Here is a 19,406-nt window from a genome sequence, read left to right as displayed (position 1 = left end):
ATTATCTTTTGCGGATCCCATAAAAACAATCTGGCAGATTTCATCAATAAGCACCAAACATAGCAAAAATTTTAGTTTGAATCTGATCCCAACGAATGCCCATATAATCTTGAAAAACTTGAATTACTATCAGCATAGGAGGAACAAACGACCTACTCTTTCATAAAAAATTAATTCAATTTTTACTTTTTTTTCGCAAATGAGCGAAAGCTATAAATTTCCAGATTCTTTAATTAAAATTCGCTCTATTTTGAGAGGTATTGCATTTAGCAAAATTTTGTTTAGGATCATTTCAATTGAAAATTTGACGTTCTTCCACAAAATCGTGCCGGAAAATATATTAGTAAATATTTGTCACATTTAAAATACTACAACTTTTAGATTCAGATGAGAGGTATTCACTCTGTAAGACCGGAATCAGGAGTCGGATCCGGATGAAATTCCACTTCAGTCTATAAAATCATACGATCTTTGATTTGTACTTGGGTTTTCCTTTTCTTTATGGGTTAGTTCTAAATGAAAAAAAAAGTGCCGAGACCACAGACTCCATTTTCACAAGGTTGAATTCATATAAAATGTTCTACAGTTTCATAGCCCATCGCAAAATTTTATTCGAATCCGACATCCGGTTGTGGAGCATCGTAGTAAAATTTTCAAAACGTTGTAAAAGTGGACACATGATCCGATTCAGGTTCCGAAATTACTGGGTGTTGAAAAGTTGAACCCGTCGAAAAAGTGCAATGTTCAATGTCGATATTCTGGTCCCCCTGACATTCAAGGATGCGAGAACTCTTTTTTGCCTTTCTCTATGGAAAGATTTTTAGAATTTCTGGAAAAACCGACTTTCGAACGAAGCCTCGGAGACCCATAGTGTTATATACCATTCGACTCAGTTCGACGAGATCGGAAAATTTGTGTGTATGCACTTTTCGACAATTTTCTCAGAGATAGCTGAACCGGTTTTAACAAGCTTACGCTCTATCAATTTATTTTCGAGCTAATGAGGCTCGTTTGAAAGACTCAACGAATTTCGATAAGCTTGTTTTGAGAGCTGACAATGTCAATACAATAGTACACGATATGATATGATCGTTATCATATCAGCACATGATAGTCAGCGAACTTTAATAAAGACTGGCCCAGAAAGTATGAACGCAACCAAAAACCGCTGCCATTTCGCAATGGTTCAGAATCTGTCCACTTTTATGACTGCGTCCTGTTGTTTACACTCTTCTCTAACCACTTGTGCAGTTGCTTATTCGTTTTCATTAGTTTGATTTGAAATGCGTGGACTTTCAGCAGAACAACGTCGAAAAATTGTGTACAAATGGTGCATAAAAAGCGGACTGTCACTGAGAGAGATAGCAAAAATGGAAGAAGTAAGTGAAAAAGCCGTGCGAAATGCAATCAGGAAGTTCGATGAGAATAACACCTTTGAGGATAAACCGAAAACGGGTCGAAAAAAAGGTCCTGCTAACCCTCAGTTGGATAAACGTATACTGAAGGCGTTCGAGCAAAAGAAGGAGGTTTCAGTTCGGGATGTGGCCAAAAAAGTGGGCACTTCTAAGTCAAATGTTTTTCGTGCTAAATAACGTTTCAATCTTCGAACCTATAAGAAGCACAAACAACCAAAACGTAGTCCGAAACATGAAGCATCGATCAGGCCGAGGGTTCGAAAGCTGTACAATACGATTCTTGCTGATAATTTGAACTGCATAATCATGGACGACGAAACCTAAGTGAAACTCGATTACAAATCCTCGCCGGGACCACAATGTTATACGGTGCGAGAAGGGGATGTGTTAAACCAGTCCGAGACATCGATTGAAGACGAAATAGTTGGTAAGAAAGCTATGGTCTGGCAAGCAATTTTTTAGCTGCGGTAAGATTTCGAAACACTTTATCACCACTGCTTCAATGAACAGCGAAATATACATCAAGGAATGTTTACAAAAACGACTTCTACCCATGATTCGAAGCCACAAGGATTCTGTTGTCTTCTGGCCAGATCTTGCTTCTTGCCACTACTCGAAATCAACGGTAGAATGGTATACTACCAAAAATGTTACTTTCGTCCCAAAAGACATGAATCCACCAAATTGCCCACAACTTCGACCAATTGAGGAATTTTGGGCATTAACGAAGGCACATCTTAGGAAACATGTTTCGGTAGCCGAAACCATTCAACAGTTCGAAAAAGATTGGAAAAAAGTGTCAAAACTTGTCGCCAAGAAGTCTGTATGGAATTTAATGAGGAACGTTCGCAAGAAGGTACGCCAGCTATAGTCTACAATGGCTAAGTAGCAAATGTTGAGAATAATATTCTGTTGTTGTAGTCTAATATTATCAGTATATCGAATAAAATTTGAATATCTAACACTTGTGAATTATTTACAGCGAAATCAAAGTGCGTCCATACTTTCTGGGACAGTCTTTATCTTTAAAGCATCATTAGCATTACAAATTCCATGAAAAGTTCGTGGAACGAGTAATACAATACTTTTTGCTACCAGGTAGAGCGTCCAATTGCATAACAATCGAATGTTAATTCCATCACGTTCTCATCAAAATGTGATACTTGATGATAATCATGATATGGACTTTTACAAAGTGTAAAAAAATCGTTGAAATGTGCGTGTGTAATTTCTAGTTAATTGAAAGGTATTAATTATCCAGGCTAACGAGCTCAATGGTCTTACCCAGTTCAAGTTGAAATGAATCTCATTCAAAATTAAAACTACTATTAATGATACCAATTTGAGGACCATGTCGAACTGTAGACCTCGATGTTCCAACACGCAAAAAAAATGAAGCACCGGCAGCCGACGGTAAAACGATGGGATAGATTTTTCATCTGACTGGACTACATCAATGGTATTAACAGGCGTGACATTTTATCAACTGCTGACCGAATTGGAAAACAAGCGACTAGATGTTAAATTTAAATATGATTGTCTCACATTATTCACAGAGCTGAGCACAGCTGCGTTCTGCACTATGCTGACCATTGGCGGCCCCACGTGCATGCCATTATATCCATCTATCAGTCATCCCAATTAACGAATCGAATTCATCCGTCGACCGAATTTCAACCATATCATGTAGCTTTCGATAATCCAAATAAACTTTTTAATTGGATTAAATTATGCGAATATGCTTCAGGCCATTGATGAAACTGCGTTTTATCTTTTTGTCTGGCTGCAATTTCATCGCATCGTTAAGCGGTGTTAAGTGAATTCAGCATAATTATTTTACGTTTTATTTTCGGTTTGTTCTGATTAAAGCGGAACGTACCAGCCCTCGAATCCAGACTTGATGATTTTGTGCAGCCATTTTTAGTAGACTGGGATTCGGTGATATAGTAGGCTGCGGCGACTGCGGCAAGTTGTCACTCGTTTATGTCTGATCCAAACATTTCTGAGTTATTACTTCAGCAGAGTAAACTACGCGTCTGCTTGGCGCAATTCCATTTGAACTGTTGTGTCGTTTTCGCTTGAGCAAACTGAAACTGACCCAGTGTAGTTTCATCAAACAAACACTTTTCATGGAACCGTGTTGATTTCGCACTTAGCAACGAGGGTTCAAGCGAACCTGATATAAAAACCAGGTTCGAAACTGACTCGATTTTCAGTTCAACAACGTTGAACCTAGGCTCAAAACTGGCTTCAAACAAACGGTTTGACAGCAGTTAGAGTGGAAACAGGGTTAGGTTTGGCATCAAACGAAAACGACATTAATGAATCGAAGCGGTAGCTTGGTAACAAAAAACCTCTGAACGCTTATGATTCAGTAATTCGACGTTTAGCAGTGTTATCTTTTCATGTTTAAGTAAAACCGACTAAACATACAGGCAAACACTGAATGCATTCAAGCGAGCTCATTTCGAAAATTACGACAACTTTATTTCACGACAGCGTTTATTTTGACGATCACATTTGTGTTTCTAGCAATTTTTGTCGATTGTTTCAATAATATATCCAAAACAAAAAACAAAACAGTGCTGCGCGGAATCGACGAACTTTTATATAGTCTTCAAACAGATCTCTCATTTACTGACTGAAACCGAGCCATGTTTCAGATCAATTGGAAATCTCAATTCGATGGTGTAGGGGAATATGTTCGGTTGCCGGCACTCCACCGTAACTTTTGACAGAAAGCAGATAGCGTCATTCCGACAAAAGTCATGTGTGTGTGTAATAGCAACACGTTCTTTTTGTGCTGAATACCAAAGCAAACAAACGCTTGTACTTTTTGCTGCGCTTAAAACAAATTTTAATTGCGGGAAAATCGACACAAATGTTTTTCATGACTTTTTTTATAGTATCATAAATTGAAAAGCATCCATCGAAAAGATGACTGGATTGAATATTTATGAGGTGAAATCGATCTATTTTTTGATTTAATACCGGATGCTATCAAAATTTTCGTAACCAATGTTTTTTTTAGTCATTTTCAAAATGTCTACTGATTTCGGTTACCTCAAGGTGTTCAGTTTCCGGCACCCCATTTTTTTCGACAAACCGTGAAAAATTGTCAATGATATGCAGAGATGCCAAGTCTGCAAATTATCTGTAAATTTTCAAATTTCTTAGTTAACATGTAAACCTTTTCGTCAGAAATCACAGACTTTTGACAATTGACGACACTCATATTTAAATGTTAAATGCTAAGAAATAATCTACCAAATAAAAAAAATTGTCCATTTTTATAATTTGGCATGTGTTTTATTTAAGAGTGTTGCCGAGTATGCATATAAACACTGCCCTCAAACAGAAATCAAATCGATATAGGCTGTTTGAATGATGATTTTCCCAAAATTTTCATTTTATTTAAATTTTCCAAAAACCTCTTTGCAAAAAATCAAGAAAGTTTTAGGCATTATGTGAAATCTTCTGATTTTTTTCAGAATTTTTCCATGTAAAAAAATGTTCAAGCTGTTAGATTTTTTTATTCGCGCTTATAATTTTGGTACCACTTTAAATTTTGCATCAAAAGTACATCATTTATGAGTACATCACGTTGTATTATTTTCAGAATTTTAAAAAATGTGAACGGGTATAATATTAGACTAACACGGGTATAAATATGGGTCAATCGAAAAACCATGCGTCCCCATCAAATTATCGTCAGATGGGGGCGCATGGTATTTAGTTCTGAAATCTTTGCTTTGTACGATATTTTCAGTTGAAAAAAAATCTATAAATTGATTGAAAGTAGCTGGTAAAAAGGTCCATCGGCGAAACGGTTTTTACTTATATGTATGACAGATCTGTTGAAGCTGTCAAGATGTCCATGTGTTGCATATCACCAGAGATTCCAGGTAATATAATCGCTCTTATTATGAATAACGACGTATTGATTTTTCGATCGAATGTGGTTCGATCGAATCATAGCTACCTTTGATTTTGCTAGCGTTATTGGGAATAAAAAATGAAATACGAGGGAAAAAACGATACGACGTTATTCAGAATAAGAGCGAATAATTTTAGCTAGCAAAAACGAAAAGATCGCGCCAATTTTCAAAAGTCTGTAATTTTTGACGAATGTCTGTGTTCAGTAATTAATCTGCCTTATCAAACCGATGGCAGATTTCGCGACAGGTCTGACACTCGCAGCGGAACACGACGATAGGAGAATTTCAACACACGATAAATTACTTCGAGCTGTCCCAACGGTATGGGTGAAACAATGGCGAAGTAAATAAAACAACGTGTTTCTTATTAAGCGGTTATATTGGTACTAACTGTAGATAAAGTTTGCCTTCATGGCCTTATGTAGCATGTGCCTTTAAAAAGGGGGGTGTAATGTTTAAAACGGCATAATTCCGAAACTACTCAATCCGCCACCAAACTTGGTACAGATACTTCTTGCTCTTCTGAAATGGTCATAAGCGTATTTCTCTAAAAGAGGGGATACGCTCGTTCGTATTTCTCTAAAAGAGATGTCATAAACAAGGAGGGGTCATGAAAAAATATAATATAATATGACGGAAATCAATATTTTTTGAAGACCTTTGAAACATTCCCATACCTTCGATATGATTATATGGGGGATGGATGTAAAGGGTGATTTTTTAAGAGCTTGAGAACTTTTTTAAACAATAAAACGCATAAAATTTGCAAAATCTCATCGGTTCTTTATTTTAAACGTTAGATTGGTACATGACATTTACTTTTTGAAGATAATTTCATTTAAATGTTGACCGCGGCTGCGTCTTAGGTGGTCCATTCGGAAAATCCGCTTTTTTATCGACAAATTTTGTTCAGCGATGAGGCTCATTTCTGGTTGAATGGCTACGTAAATAAGCAAAATTGCCGCATTTGGAGTGAAGAGCAACCAGAAGCCGTTCAAGAACTGCCCATGCATCCCGAAAAATGCACTGTTTGGTGTGGTTTGTACGCTGGTGGAATCATTGGACCGTATTTTTTCAAAGATGCTGTTGGACGCAACGTTACAGTGAATGGCGATCGCTATCGTTCGATGCTAACAAACTTTTTGTTGCCAAAAATGGAAGAACTGAACTTGGTTGACATGTGGTTTCAACAAGATGGCGCTACATGCCACACAGCTCGCGATTCTATGGCCATTTTGAGGGAAAACTTCGGAGAACAATTCATCTCAAGAAATGGACCGGTAAGTTGGCCACCAAGATCATGCGATTTGACGCCTTTAGACTATTTTTTGTGGGGCTACGTCAAGTCTAAAGTCTACAGAAATAAGCCAGTAACTATTCCAGCTTTGGAAGACAACATTTCCGAAGAAATTCGGGCTATTCCGGCCGAAATGCTCGAAAAAGTTGCCCAAAATTGGACTTTCCGAATGGACCACCTAAGACGCAGCCGCGGTCAACATTTAAATGAAATTATCTTCAAAAAGTAAATGTCATGTACCAATCTAACGTTTAAAATAAAGAACCGATGAGATTTTGCAAATTTTATGCGTTTTATTGTTTAAAAAAGTTCTCAAGCTCTTAAAAAATCACCCTTTAGTAAGTCTTTTTAAAAGGGGGGGGGGGGGGGTATAAGAATATGTTTATGAGGTGAGGGAGCGTAGCAAGTGTTCTTAACAAAGAAGGGAGTCATAAAAAATATCTAATTTGACGAGAATCGGTACTTTTTGAAGACCATAGATAGTTTTTGCACAACTCAGATATGATCATAAGGATATTCGGTGGAGGAGGGTGTAGTAAGTGCTTCTAAAAAAGGAAGTGTAATGTTTGTAACGGCATAACTCCATAACTACTGCACAAATGGCTATAAAACTTTTTTTCCATAAATACGTTTATTTCTTAAGGCAATTTTCATAAGTTTCCCTTCGCCGTAGCATCACTTTTACAGAGAATTCTTCTCCTAATATAATTCTTATATAGTCACAACGATTTGAATTTAATAAAACATATTCCTCGCATTTTTTAACTACCATATTATTTAAATCAAACGATTAGCTGCTATAAATTATAAAATAAGCTGAAATTTTTATTCATTTTGTTGATAATTTCATAAATTATTCCGAGTTTGTTTGTATCAGCACATCATTTCTATTCAAATTCAGCTATAGAATGAACTGATGGACGCAGTATGAGTCAGAACTAAGTCTCAAAAGGGTCAATTATATTGCTACAAAACTATAAAACTTGGCACAGGTATTTCTTGCTCTTCAGAAATAGTCATAAAGGTATTTTCATAAGGGAGGAAGCGTAGCAAGTATCATTAACAGAAGGTCGTGAAAAACTTTATAAAATTTGACAAGAATCGATAATTTTTGAAGACCATGTAACCTTAGATATGATATATATGGGAGTTGGATGTAGCAAGTGCCTTAAAAAGGGGGATACCTCTTGCTCTTCAGAGATAAGCATTATTACATTTTCAGGGGGAAAAGTGTGTAGCAAGTGTCCTTAACTTGTGGAGAGGAGGTCAATGACGAAATTTATATAATTTAAAGAGAATCGACATTTAGACTAGAAGGAAGGGTTTTTGAAAATAAATTTTCATCTCCCATTTTTTGTAAAACAAGAGAGTGGCAAGAATTTCAAGGCCGTAGTAGATAGTATTGCTGTTGTTGATTTGAATGCAATGCAATTTTCTTTAAAAAAATTCAAAACATCCGGTTCCATTTTTCCGGGGAAATTCAAAGAACCAAGGGAAAAAAATCTTTATCTGCCTATGAACGCGAGTGTATTTAAGGGGCGGGTAGGGTCTAACACTTTCGAAAAATCATTTTTTATTTTCTTTCGAAAACATTTCGAGAATATTCTGTGAAATTTTCAAGCCTATCGGAGAAAAACTCAGCAAGTTATGGGCCTTTATCTTTACTTATCTCATACAGCGAAGAGGTAAGAGCTCGGTACACAGGCCCAAGATTTCTACTTCGATTGACTTCAAAACTTGACAAAATATTCTTGAAATGTTTCATTATAATAAATTATAAAAGGCTGTTTTGGAAATGTTGGACCCTGCGGGCTCCCTGGAGTAATAAATTGTTTCCATTGATTTTATAGATAAAAAAAAACTTTAAACGCGTTCTTCTCGAAAGCAGGTTTTGAAAGTCCATCGTCATTCAAAAACTACTGCACCAATTTTTTTTCAAATTTTTCCATTTTCTACCTATAAAAACCCAAACCTAACGTTTTTCTTTTTGTTGTTTGTTACTTTGAGGAGGTTTTACAGCTACAAAATGGCGGATTTTTTTTCGGGAAAATCGTAGTTTTCACTTTAAGCAACCACCAGAAATTAAAAAAAATCAAACAGAAACGTTGAGGTCTAGAAAAACTTCTACTCTAACTATGCTTCTTTGATTAGTCTGCAATGAGATACAGTGGACACCGCAAGTCATGATTTCTAAGAAGAGTCCTTAAAAATACCTCTTCACCAACTTATCTATCAATATCTTTTCACGAAAAAAATTATGTGGTTCGAATGATGCTGATTATCAAGTCGAACATTTGAATTTATTTTGTTCAACGATAATTCTGGAAAAAAATCTCAAAAATGATTATTTCTTTCATCGTAAAGACCCCACTCCCCCCTTAAGCATAACTACGAAACAGCTAAACGAATCGCCACCAAGTTTGGCACATGTACCAAAGGTGAGAATCGATAGTTTTTTAAAAGAAGAGATACTTTCTACACTACTCAGTGGTAATCATGGAGGAGATCTGTAGTAAATGACACTGATAAAAAGGAAGTTAAATCAAAATAGATTATAAGGTTATTTTGAAGGTGAGGGAGTATAGCAAGTTTTTTGTAAATTGAGAAAACTGTCGACTCAAGATGATGGAAACAAGCTTACAAAAACATTTGTATTAACTGAACCGTTTTACCTTTTTTATATATAAAAAATAGGTATAGAATTCGCTCAAATTTTAGAAAAAATTTCCGAGGCCCGGAGGGCCGAATGTCATATACCAATCGATTCAGCTCGAAGAACTGAGCAAATGTCCGTGTGTGTGTGTGTGTGTGTGTGTGTGTATGTGTGTATGTATGTGTGTGTGTATTTGTGTGTGTTGTCAACAAAGAGGTCGAGATCTCAGAGAGTGCTGAACCGATTTTGATCAAACTAGTCGCAAATAAATGGTCTCCCCGTCACTCGGAACGCTATTGAATCTTTTCAGATCGGATGTTTATTTTTTGAATTATACGAAGTTTCAGTTTTTTGACAGTATCTGTCACCCTTGACCTTGAAAATAAAATATGTTTCCAGCCTTACATTTCGCACGGTAATAGCTATCCAACAAGAAATAGATAGTCCAAATCCGTCCATTTTTAACGGAAATATAGACATTTCTGTGTAAGCGACTTTTCCTCATATTCCATCAATAGGAGTTTTGAGCACTGTATGACAAAGCAATTCTTGGGAGCAACGAGAAAACGATTTTTTATTCTGTTAAATACAATTGTTTCTAAGTACATATGTACAGCATCCTTTTTCATGACAATTTGCCTCGGACCGATTTTAGCATGGTTCGTTTTTGGCAACATAATCGTTCGAATATGACATATGTAAACTAGATGATGACAGCATTTTCGAGTTGAAAGCCAGTTAATAATTATATTGATTCAAACTACTGGCAGCAATAAATGCTGGAAGAACATTACACCCATATATCATTCGAATCAGTTCGTTGAGATCAGTAAATGCGTGCGTGAAAAATAATTTCACTCTTTTTTTCGGAGATTACTCAACCGTTTTCTACAAACTCACATTCATATGAAAAGTCGTATGCTCCCAAACAAGGTTCCTGAATTATGTTTGGATCCGACTTCTGGTTCCAGAACTACAGGATGTTATGTGACGAAATTGTGTAACTCATTTTTCTCGTAGATGGCTGAACCGATCTAAGATTCAAATGAAATCTAAGAATCACCTAAGATTCAAATGAAAAGTTTTAGGGTCCTATAAATCATCTTGCTTGTCAGTCAGATCCAACTTCCGGTTTAAGCGATACAGGGTGATTAGTATGAAAATGTCAATTTCACATAAATAAATCAGGTTTATCTGGTTTGCAGATTTGGATAGTCGATAACCAAATAAACTTATTTCAGTTTTAGTGCTCTTCAGTTTTCGATTCGGATTTAATTCGCACTACGATTTCTCAAAGATGTTTATACTGATTTTCAAACATTTTGAAACAAATGTAAACTAAACAGCTACTCAGGTGAATTTATCTGACTTCGGCTACACAGATTTTCTAATTCCGGTTCCAGTATCGAATCGTTTCTCAAAGCTCAATCGTTCTCTCAAAAAAGCCAAAGACAAAGACAAAATTAATTAACTGTAGCTTGATATGCTCCATTTTAGAGTATGCATCTGTCGTTTGGTCACCTTTTTACCTTCGAGACATTCGCAAACGCAAATTCGTCCGTTTTGCACTTCGTCGTCTTCCGTGGAGAGACCCATCCGAGCTACGAAGATCATTGCAAGCTGATTGACCTAGATTTGCCCTCTGTTCAATGGGACGTCTGTAAGGTCATTTTTGTCGCTGATTTACTACAAGCTCGTATAGACTGTTCAAATCTTCTACAAATGTTACACTTAGATATTCATCGCCGTACTCTTCGTTTCCACCCATTTCTTGGAAAACCCTCATCTAGAACTAACAACGGTTATTACGAACCTTTGACTAGTATGTATCGCCTGTTTAATAATTGCTAAAATGTATTTCACCTTCATCATTCTCGTAATGATCTAAAAAAACAGCTCAGTTATCTGTCTCGATAGGTTCTAGTAACTATAATACTATATTTAGTATTATTTTTCTCTCATCATTGTATAATTTCTAAGTTTTAGTTTTAAGTTATATCATTTTGATCATTGTAATCTCTTGATGCAAAAGATGAGGAGGTTTTATGCCTGCTGGAGAGAAAGTTTTAACTATACCAGCTCTACTGGGCTTTTCCCTGCTCCACAATTATGGAATAATGAATTTTTAAAATTCAAACCGATACAGAAGATGACAATCCCGAAAAGCTTTAAAGTTGGACTCAAAACTATTGTTATTTATTCGTCATTTTTTGCTGGTTCCTGAATACCGGCTCTGGAAGTACCCTTAATACCCGTTAACTTTAAAGTAGAACTTACTTCGACATCTCATGGAATGTTCAATCGATTGTCACACTCTTAGATTCTAGTTCGATCCGATTTGCAGTTTCCACATTACAGAGCAATGAGTGATTAAAATCTCAAATTGTCGCTAAGCAGATTAAATTAATGTCCGGCTGCTCGGCCATCCATGGAAGTTGACCATCAATGTCAACTTCCCTCTCTGAGCAGCCTAGATAGCCGTGTAGTGTCGGTAGCGGTTTCCCAACTGGCTAAGAATAACGCTACGGTCCACCTGTACCGGTGGTATAAGTCCACCAAACAGGTAAGCCGTGTGGCATCCGGCGGAATTATTTTTTACCAAGAATTGAGCCACTGGTTTCCTGTTCCATGTCGTAAAAGGCCACAAAAATAGGAACTCCTAAGTCAAGGTGTATTTCCGTGCCGATGGCTGCAGGAGGTTAAACATTGCAGTCGTGAACGGAATATCTTGGGTTTTTCCCTTACTGGATACACGCAATGCTTAGCAATCGACTTCTTTGTTCATCGCTTCGGCAAGCAGAGATTAGAAAGCTGAGTGTCTGTGGGTGTCCTCAAGGTGGTGTACTATCCCCACTTTTATGGAACCTAGTCGCTGATGGTTTGTTAAGGAAACTTAATAACCTTGGATTTCCGACTTATGGTTTTGCCGACGATTATCATATATTGATGACCGGTATAAGCATTAACACTCTCTTTGATTTAATGCAACAAGCCCTGCGATCTGTTGAACAATGGTGTTGTCCGGTTGGATTATCTGTAAATCCGGGCAAAACATCAATGGTGCTTTTCACTCATCGTAGGATAATCACAGGAGCTCGTCCGTTACAGTTCTTCGGTTTAGAGGTCACTGTGGTCGATCAAGTTAAATACGTCGGGGTTATTCTTGATTCAAAACTGAATTGGTCTGCTCACATTGACTTCAGGATTGAAAGAGCTTGCATGGCTTTTGGCCAATGCAGACGAGCTTTTGTAAAATCGTGGGGACTCAAACCCAGATATATTCATTGGATCTACACAACTATTGTTAGACCAATTTTAGCATATGGATGTCTTGTATGGTGGCAGAAAGGAGAAGTCGCGACAGTTCAGTCAAAGCTAAATCATCTCCAAAGGATGGTCCTAATGGCGATGACAGGAGCATTAACGACAACTCCTAATGCTGCTCTAGAGGCGCTACTGCGTATTAAACCACTACATGTGTTCCTAAAACAAGAAGCATTAGTTTTCCTTTAGGAATGGTTGTCTGGTTGTCTGGAACGACAACTTGATGAACACATAGTTTGTTATACGGACGGTTCTCTGTTGAATGGTCGAGCTGGTGCTGGAGTCTACTGTCGTGAAATGAGGCTAAAGCAGTCTCATTCACTTGGTAGATACTGTACTGCGTTCCAAGCAGAAATCTACGCAATTCTGTGTGGAGTACAATCGGCACTTCAGCAGAGGATCTGTGGTAAACGAATTTATTTTTGTTCCGACAGTCAGGCAGCCTTAAAAGCACTCAGTTCGAATGACTCACGGTCGAATCTAGTGATCGCATGTCGAACTCAAATTGAAGACCTCAGCATTTCAAATGCTGTTTACTTCTTATGGGTACCCGGCCATTCTGGTATTACTGGAAATGAATGGGCTGATGAGTTGGCTAGAGCTGGTGCAACGAATGATTTCGTTGGTCCTGAACCAGCTTTACCACTTTCAACTAGTTGGATAAAGCACAAGATTCGTTCTTGGGCTGCATCCAAACATGCCAGCTACTGGCGCAGCTTGCAAACTTGCGCTCAGACAAAAGTATTTCTACCAGATTTAAATCTGAAAATGTCAAAGTATCTACTGCATTTTTCCAAGCATCATTGCAGTATTCTGGTCAGAGCTCTGACTGGACATTGCAAACTCAATTATCACATGGCTACTATTCAACGTGCTGAGTATTATTCGTGTGATTTGTGTGAATGCGATTACGGTACTTCATATCATCTGATATGTAACCACAGACTAACAGACAGGACACTCAAATTAAATTCTTCAATCATTTTAACGGTCATTTCGAATATTCTTTTATTTGGGACAGTACTCACATGTGTCATGATGGCGCCACGTTACCCTATCAAAAACATCTTGTCTGTCATCTATACTGTGTTTATTTTTTTTCATTTACCAACAGAGTTGCCATTCATGCAGAATTACCTGTAATGTATTGATTTGTATACGTCCATGCGAATTTCATGCAGGATACAGATTTAATAAATATTGCCAAAACTACATACATAATTGTGCCTACTTCTCATCCTCCAACGCAATACAAAATCGAACCCGTTTTGTTACAATATTTACTTGCTTCTGGTCTGCCGCCACTTAATTTCGGGTGAAGACTACCAACAGAATAAAAAATAGTCTAGATGAACAACGTTGAGTCAAATAAATGGTAAACCTTCCAACATCGGGAAAAAGTTAAATATATTATCAACGTAATCCAATAATTTATTGTGACGATTCACTTCCAAATATTTTAATGAAATCAGGCATCCCTGCAGGCAGCTGATCGGTGTTGACAAACGAGGGGAAACCAACTAGTAAAAAAAACTTTTACATAACACAAGGGGTGTACCGATAGTAAATAGTTCGCGCAGTACAATATAGGTGGAACTAGTGCATCACGAAAAATTATTTTTATAAGAATTTACTCATACTGTCATGTCTGTTAGTCTGTGATGTAACTGTCCCGCATTGACGCAGCTACGTATCCGGGTTTTTGGTTCTCCATACATGGTTGAGTCTGTGTATGCGGAGCTAAAATTGAAGGATATTCTCTCGTTTCTCACCCAATGTGGTAAGGAGCTATAGTCAGAAGGGTTCATCGTTCTTCCTGGAGTGAATGAATCCCTTCTGTATTAACCTTAAATAGGGTTTGGCAGATTGTTTGGCATCCTCTGGGGGGTACCGAATTTACTTCTGCTCGTACATACTGCGAGTCGTTCTGCATTCTTCCGGGAGTGCAGAATGGTGTCGCTTTTGTAAGATCTCTAAATCCTCTCGGGGGTTGGAGGTTTTATTAACAGCAGACTGTTCGGGACCTCGTAGAGGTTCAGAATTTCCTTCTGCTTCCACTAAATGTGATCCTCAGCAGATTGTTCAGCATCCCTTAGAGGTGCAGAATTTACTTCTGCTTTTATGTGTTTTTGTGTCGTCAATTTTTCCCATCCTCCTAGTCCAACCCTTACCATTTCCTTTCAATCCTTCCCTTTTATATATCGGGAAAATGATGCTAAAAACAAATTGATGGCAAGGCACAAATCTCCAAATATCAAGGGGAACGTGCCATTTGAGCCAATTTGTTCTGATTCCTGATTCCTGATACTTCGACATCTCATGGAATGTTCAATCGATTGTCACACTCTTAGATTCTAGTTCGATCCGATTTGCAGTTTCCACATTACAGAGCAATGAGTGAATAAAATCTCAAATTGTCGCTAAGCAGATTAAATTAATGTCATGAGAACTGAAACACCGAAGAATATTCATGCAAAAAACACATGCGGATTGATAGAAAAAGGTATCATCTCACTGCTAGGTGGATTAAGCAAGTTTTTAGTATAGCTTTTGAGCAATCTCACTTGAAATGTAGTTATTCGAATTTCACGAAGGTAGCCAAAAACTGAATGTTCGAAATCCCCGAGACCGGATAATGGTCACCGGATCTACTTACCATCTCAGCTGCTGTTGCGTTTACGAGGCCGTTCACTCCTGAAAGACAGAAATAAAAACAACAAAACAAAATGATTAGTTCCAATTGTGCTACTCCAACCTGCACTAATGGTTTGCGATTGCCTCGTCCATCTTCCAAGTCCACAAAGACGGAGCTCAAGGAAAATGGATCGAGAAACGTGAAAATATTTATCGTTTGTATTCTGGCGAACGATTGGGACTGATTTTGCCGGCAAATATCACACGGCAAAACCATAGTAGGAAGTCAAACGAAATGATTCTTCTGTCGGATCAGAATGGACCGATCCGTTATTCCAACAGGTTGATTTCCATATAAATTTTGACCGACACCGAAGCAAAACTATTGCAATAATTCATTGTCAATTCCATCAGTTGCTACTTTTTTTATTTTCAACGAAAAGCGAACGGAAACGAAAAAAAAGAAAAAAATTCAGTCAAGTATTTTAAATAAATTATGGCGGAATATTAGACTTCGGTGATATTTTGTTGGGTTCTGCGTGTTGGACTCCGGCGGTAAAACACACAAACAAACAAACGGATGGCAGAAAAATTAACGTCGCATCAATCCTTCGATTCCTTCTCTTTCGGTTTCCACAGCAGATGGGATCGACTAACCAAATAGCTTGAGTGGGAAGCAGACATTTATGCTCAATCTTGAATGATTTATCATCATCACTCGGTGGGCGATGATGAGTTTTCAAATATTGATTAGAATGTCAAGCGGGAATTGGTGGTAGTGACCAGATGAACCAGCCGTTTTGCCTCCGGTAAGTTTTTGTGGGATTAAACTTCTCATTTAGGTTGAGATGGTCGGTTCAAAGGGTGGTAGTTTTTTGGAATAAGCGGTGTGCTAATTGGATGATTTTCTTAGAAGATTTTCCATGCCCTAGCAGTGGCCCGTACCGCCGATGGAAACTAATGCACATAAATTATGGAGTAAGGGAGGAACCCCTGGTTGCTAAATTAAGCTGGTTCTGTGGATTCCGGGCCACGTCGGTACCAGTTCTTCAAGGGCACTGAATGGATGACGCCAGCTGTAGTTAGCCTTATCATTTGAATTTCAGACACGAGCCCTATTTTGGAGTGATGATACTAATGCTGATGTAGTTAGTTGAAGTTTAGAAACGCACCAGCTGGTTGTTTTTCTAGTGACAGTAGAATAGACATTTCTGCTTTAGGCCACTCGTTTCTCTTTTCAACTCTCACACTCCGTGCTAGAACTCATGGTGATTACATTGTACAGGAATTTGCTGAAACTTTGATTGGTTCATACTCGAAACTAGTCTATGCTAATATTTATCTGCATATTTTTAATTTTATTTATTGTTGATAGACCCGGTATAAGCTTTCTATTATGACTTTAGCCATTCTCGATGCCGTAATGGACATGAAAAATTTATTTCCAAAGCAATGAGCTGTCCTCCGGTTGTTTGCATGAACAATTTCAATAGTTTCGGTTACAAAAGCGGTTCCAATGCAAAACGCGGCACCAAAAGCCGATTACTACCAAAAAGTACAAAACCGACCGGCCCCCCGTTTTGTTTCGACGGCGTAGTTTTGTAGAATTAATTCCCTCCTATTCAGCAGTCGGGCAGGAAAAAGCTTGCACTCGTAGTTTTCCACGGACGACACATCCGAACGCGGCCACGATAACGCGCCACGGCTCACCGAAGAGCTGTGACTAATTATTTCCGCATTATTTTAATCAACATTCGTTCGTTCGTTCGTTCGTTCATTCGTCAGTGCCACGAGGACGAGCACTGGAAATCGAGGAGACTCGGTGTCACTTGGCAAGAAAAACAAAACTAAAGAAGAACAAAAACCGGGAAACAGGGAGTGTGGCAGCAGGTTGCGATGTGAAGCATTTTAGTATAATTGAGAGGTGCAGGACGCAGAGACGACCGCCAGCGAAAGAGGACTCGAAGCAACACCGACGATGTCGCCTACGGTAAATGACGGTTGGATTGTCAGTCGCAGAGGTCCAGTTCCACGCACTACCCGGTGTCACCCGACGTCTGACTGTCCGTTTCCGTTCCGACTGTGTGCCACGGTAGATAGCTAGCTGCGTTTGTTGCGGGGAAACCTCGCAGTCCACCAATAAATAATAAAGCACAGAACGCAAGGATGAAACGAAGCGCTAAAGTTCACTCCACAGGATAATTTATTTCTGCTTCGGATGACGGTACCGCGCGAATGTTGCGGGTGGTTTGTCTTCGCAGTGTCGCTCTCACCCACTTGGCCAAGATGAGAACAATGAGCGGGCAATGGAAACACGCAGCGGAAGGTGATTGTATAAAATTAACCAAGAATACCGAGGTTTCTCCCCATTTCCCAGGCAAACCGCCAACCGTGATGGTTGACTTCTGGGAAATGAAAGCTTGAAAAATGAATTTCACACCGATTCTGACTCTCGATTCCACTAAATAACACTTGCTGCTCGGTTGGCCAATCTGCGCCCAGTATGAATCATTTCGTTGGTCCGCTTTTGAAACAATGTGTCTCACAGGGCGAACGTAATTTCAGTGAAGATTCGTTTAACATTTCTTGAATAGAAAGATTCTGCTGTCAATCTAAAAACTCAATTTGAGTGATGTAAGAAAAGTTGATGAAATGTTGAACACTTCGATTAATGATATTGTACGATCAATCCAAACTACCTTAAAAAAGTGACCATAACTACAATTTTTCGATTCCATTTATTTCATTTATTTGTATCTGAGAATTTGTTTCGAGATTACACAACAGTCCTCACCCTATTTATGCTTCAAATATACTAAAAATCCCAAATAAAACTAAACCTGAACCTGAACCTGAACCTGAACCTGAACCTGGAAACTGAAACTGGAAACTGGAAACTGGAAACTGGAAACTGGAAACTGGAAACTGGAAACTGGAAACTGGAAACTGGAAACTGGAAACTGGAAACTGGAAACTGGAAACTGGAAACTGGAAACTGGAAACTGGAAACTGGAAACTGGAAACTGGAAACTGGAAACTGGAAACTGGAAACTGGAAACTGGAAACTGGAAACTGGAAACTGGAAACTGGAAACTGGAAACTGGAAACTGGAAACTGGAAACTGGAAACTGGAAACTGGAAACTGGAAACTGGAATCTGGAAACTGGAAACTGGAAACTGGAAACTGGAAACTGGAAACTGGGAACTGGAAACTGGAAACTGGAAACTGGAAACTGGAAACTGGAAACTGGAAACTGGAAACTGGAAACTGGAAACTGGAAACTGGAAACTGGAATCTGAAACTGGAATCTGAAACTGGAAACTGAAACTGAAACTGGAAACTGAAACTGGAAACTTAAACTGGAAACTGAAACTGGAAACTGAAACTGGAAACTGAAACTGGAAACTGAAACTGGAAACTGAAACTGGAAACTGAAACTGGAAACTGAAACTGGAAACTGAAACTGGAAACTGAAACTGGAAACTGAAACTGGAAACTGGAAACTGAAACTGGAAACTGAAACTGGAAACTGGAAACTGAAACTGGAAACTGAAACTGGAAACTGGAAACTGGAAACTGGAAACTGGAAACTGGAAACTGGAAACTGAAACTGGAAACTGGAAACTGGAAACTGGAAACTGGAAACTGGAAACGGGAAACTGGAAACTGGAAACTGGAAACTGGAAACTGGAAACTGGAAACTGGAAACTGGAAACTGGAAACTGGAAACTGGAAACTGGAAACTGGAAACTGGAAACTGGAAACTGGAAACTGGAAACTGGAAACTGGAAACTGGAAACTGGAAACTGGAAACTGGAAACTGGATACTGGAAACTGGAAACTGGAAACTGGAAACTGGAAACTGGAAACTGGAAACTGGAAACTGGAAACTGGAAACTGGAAACTGGAAACTGGAAACTGGAAACTGGAAACTGGAAACTGGAAACTGGAAACTGGAAACTGGAAACTGGAAACTGGAAACTGGAAACTGGAAACTGAAACTGGAAACTGAAACTGAAAACTGAAACTGGAAACTGAAACTGGAAACTAAAACTGGAAACTGAAATTGGAAACTGAAACTGGAAACTGAAACTGGAAACTGAAACTGGAAACTGAAACTGGAAACTGGAAACTGGAAACTGGA

The 19,406-nt window shown here is 38.4% G+C and overlaps 1 protein-coding gene across 2 annotated transcripts in view; it reads right to left on the bottom strand.

The window, feature by feature from the left end:
- LOC131435963 (5-hydroxytryptamine receptor-like) overlaps nucleotides 1-19,406 on the bottom strand; it is a 494,311-nt gene that overhangs the window by 294,284 nt on the left and 180,621 nt on the right. For both annotated transcript variants that reach the window (XM_058604276.1, XM_058604277.1), the window contains exon 3: nucleotides 15,284-15,321. The gene's annotated coding sequence lies outside the window, so the exon portion shown is untranslated. The remainder of the gene's footprint in view (nucleotides 1-15,283; nucleotides 15,322-19,406) is intronic.

Source organism: Malaya genurostris, chromosome 3 (genome assembly GCF_030247185.1).
Source record: "Malaya genurostris strain Urasoe2022 chromosome 3, Malgen_1.1, whole genome shotgun sequence".
Lineage (NCBI taxonomy): Eukaryota > Metazoa > Arthropoda > Insecta > Diptera > Culicidae > Malaya > Malaya genurostris.
The sequence above is the reverse complement of the archived record's forward strand: the minus strand, read 5'-3'. Positions and strand labels throughout refer to the sequence as shown.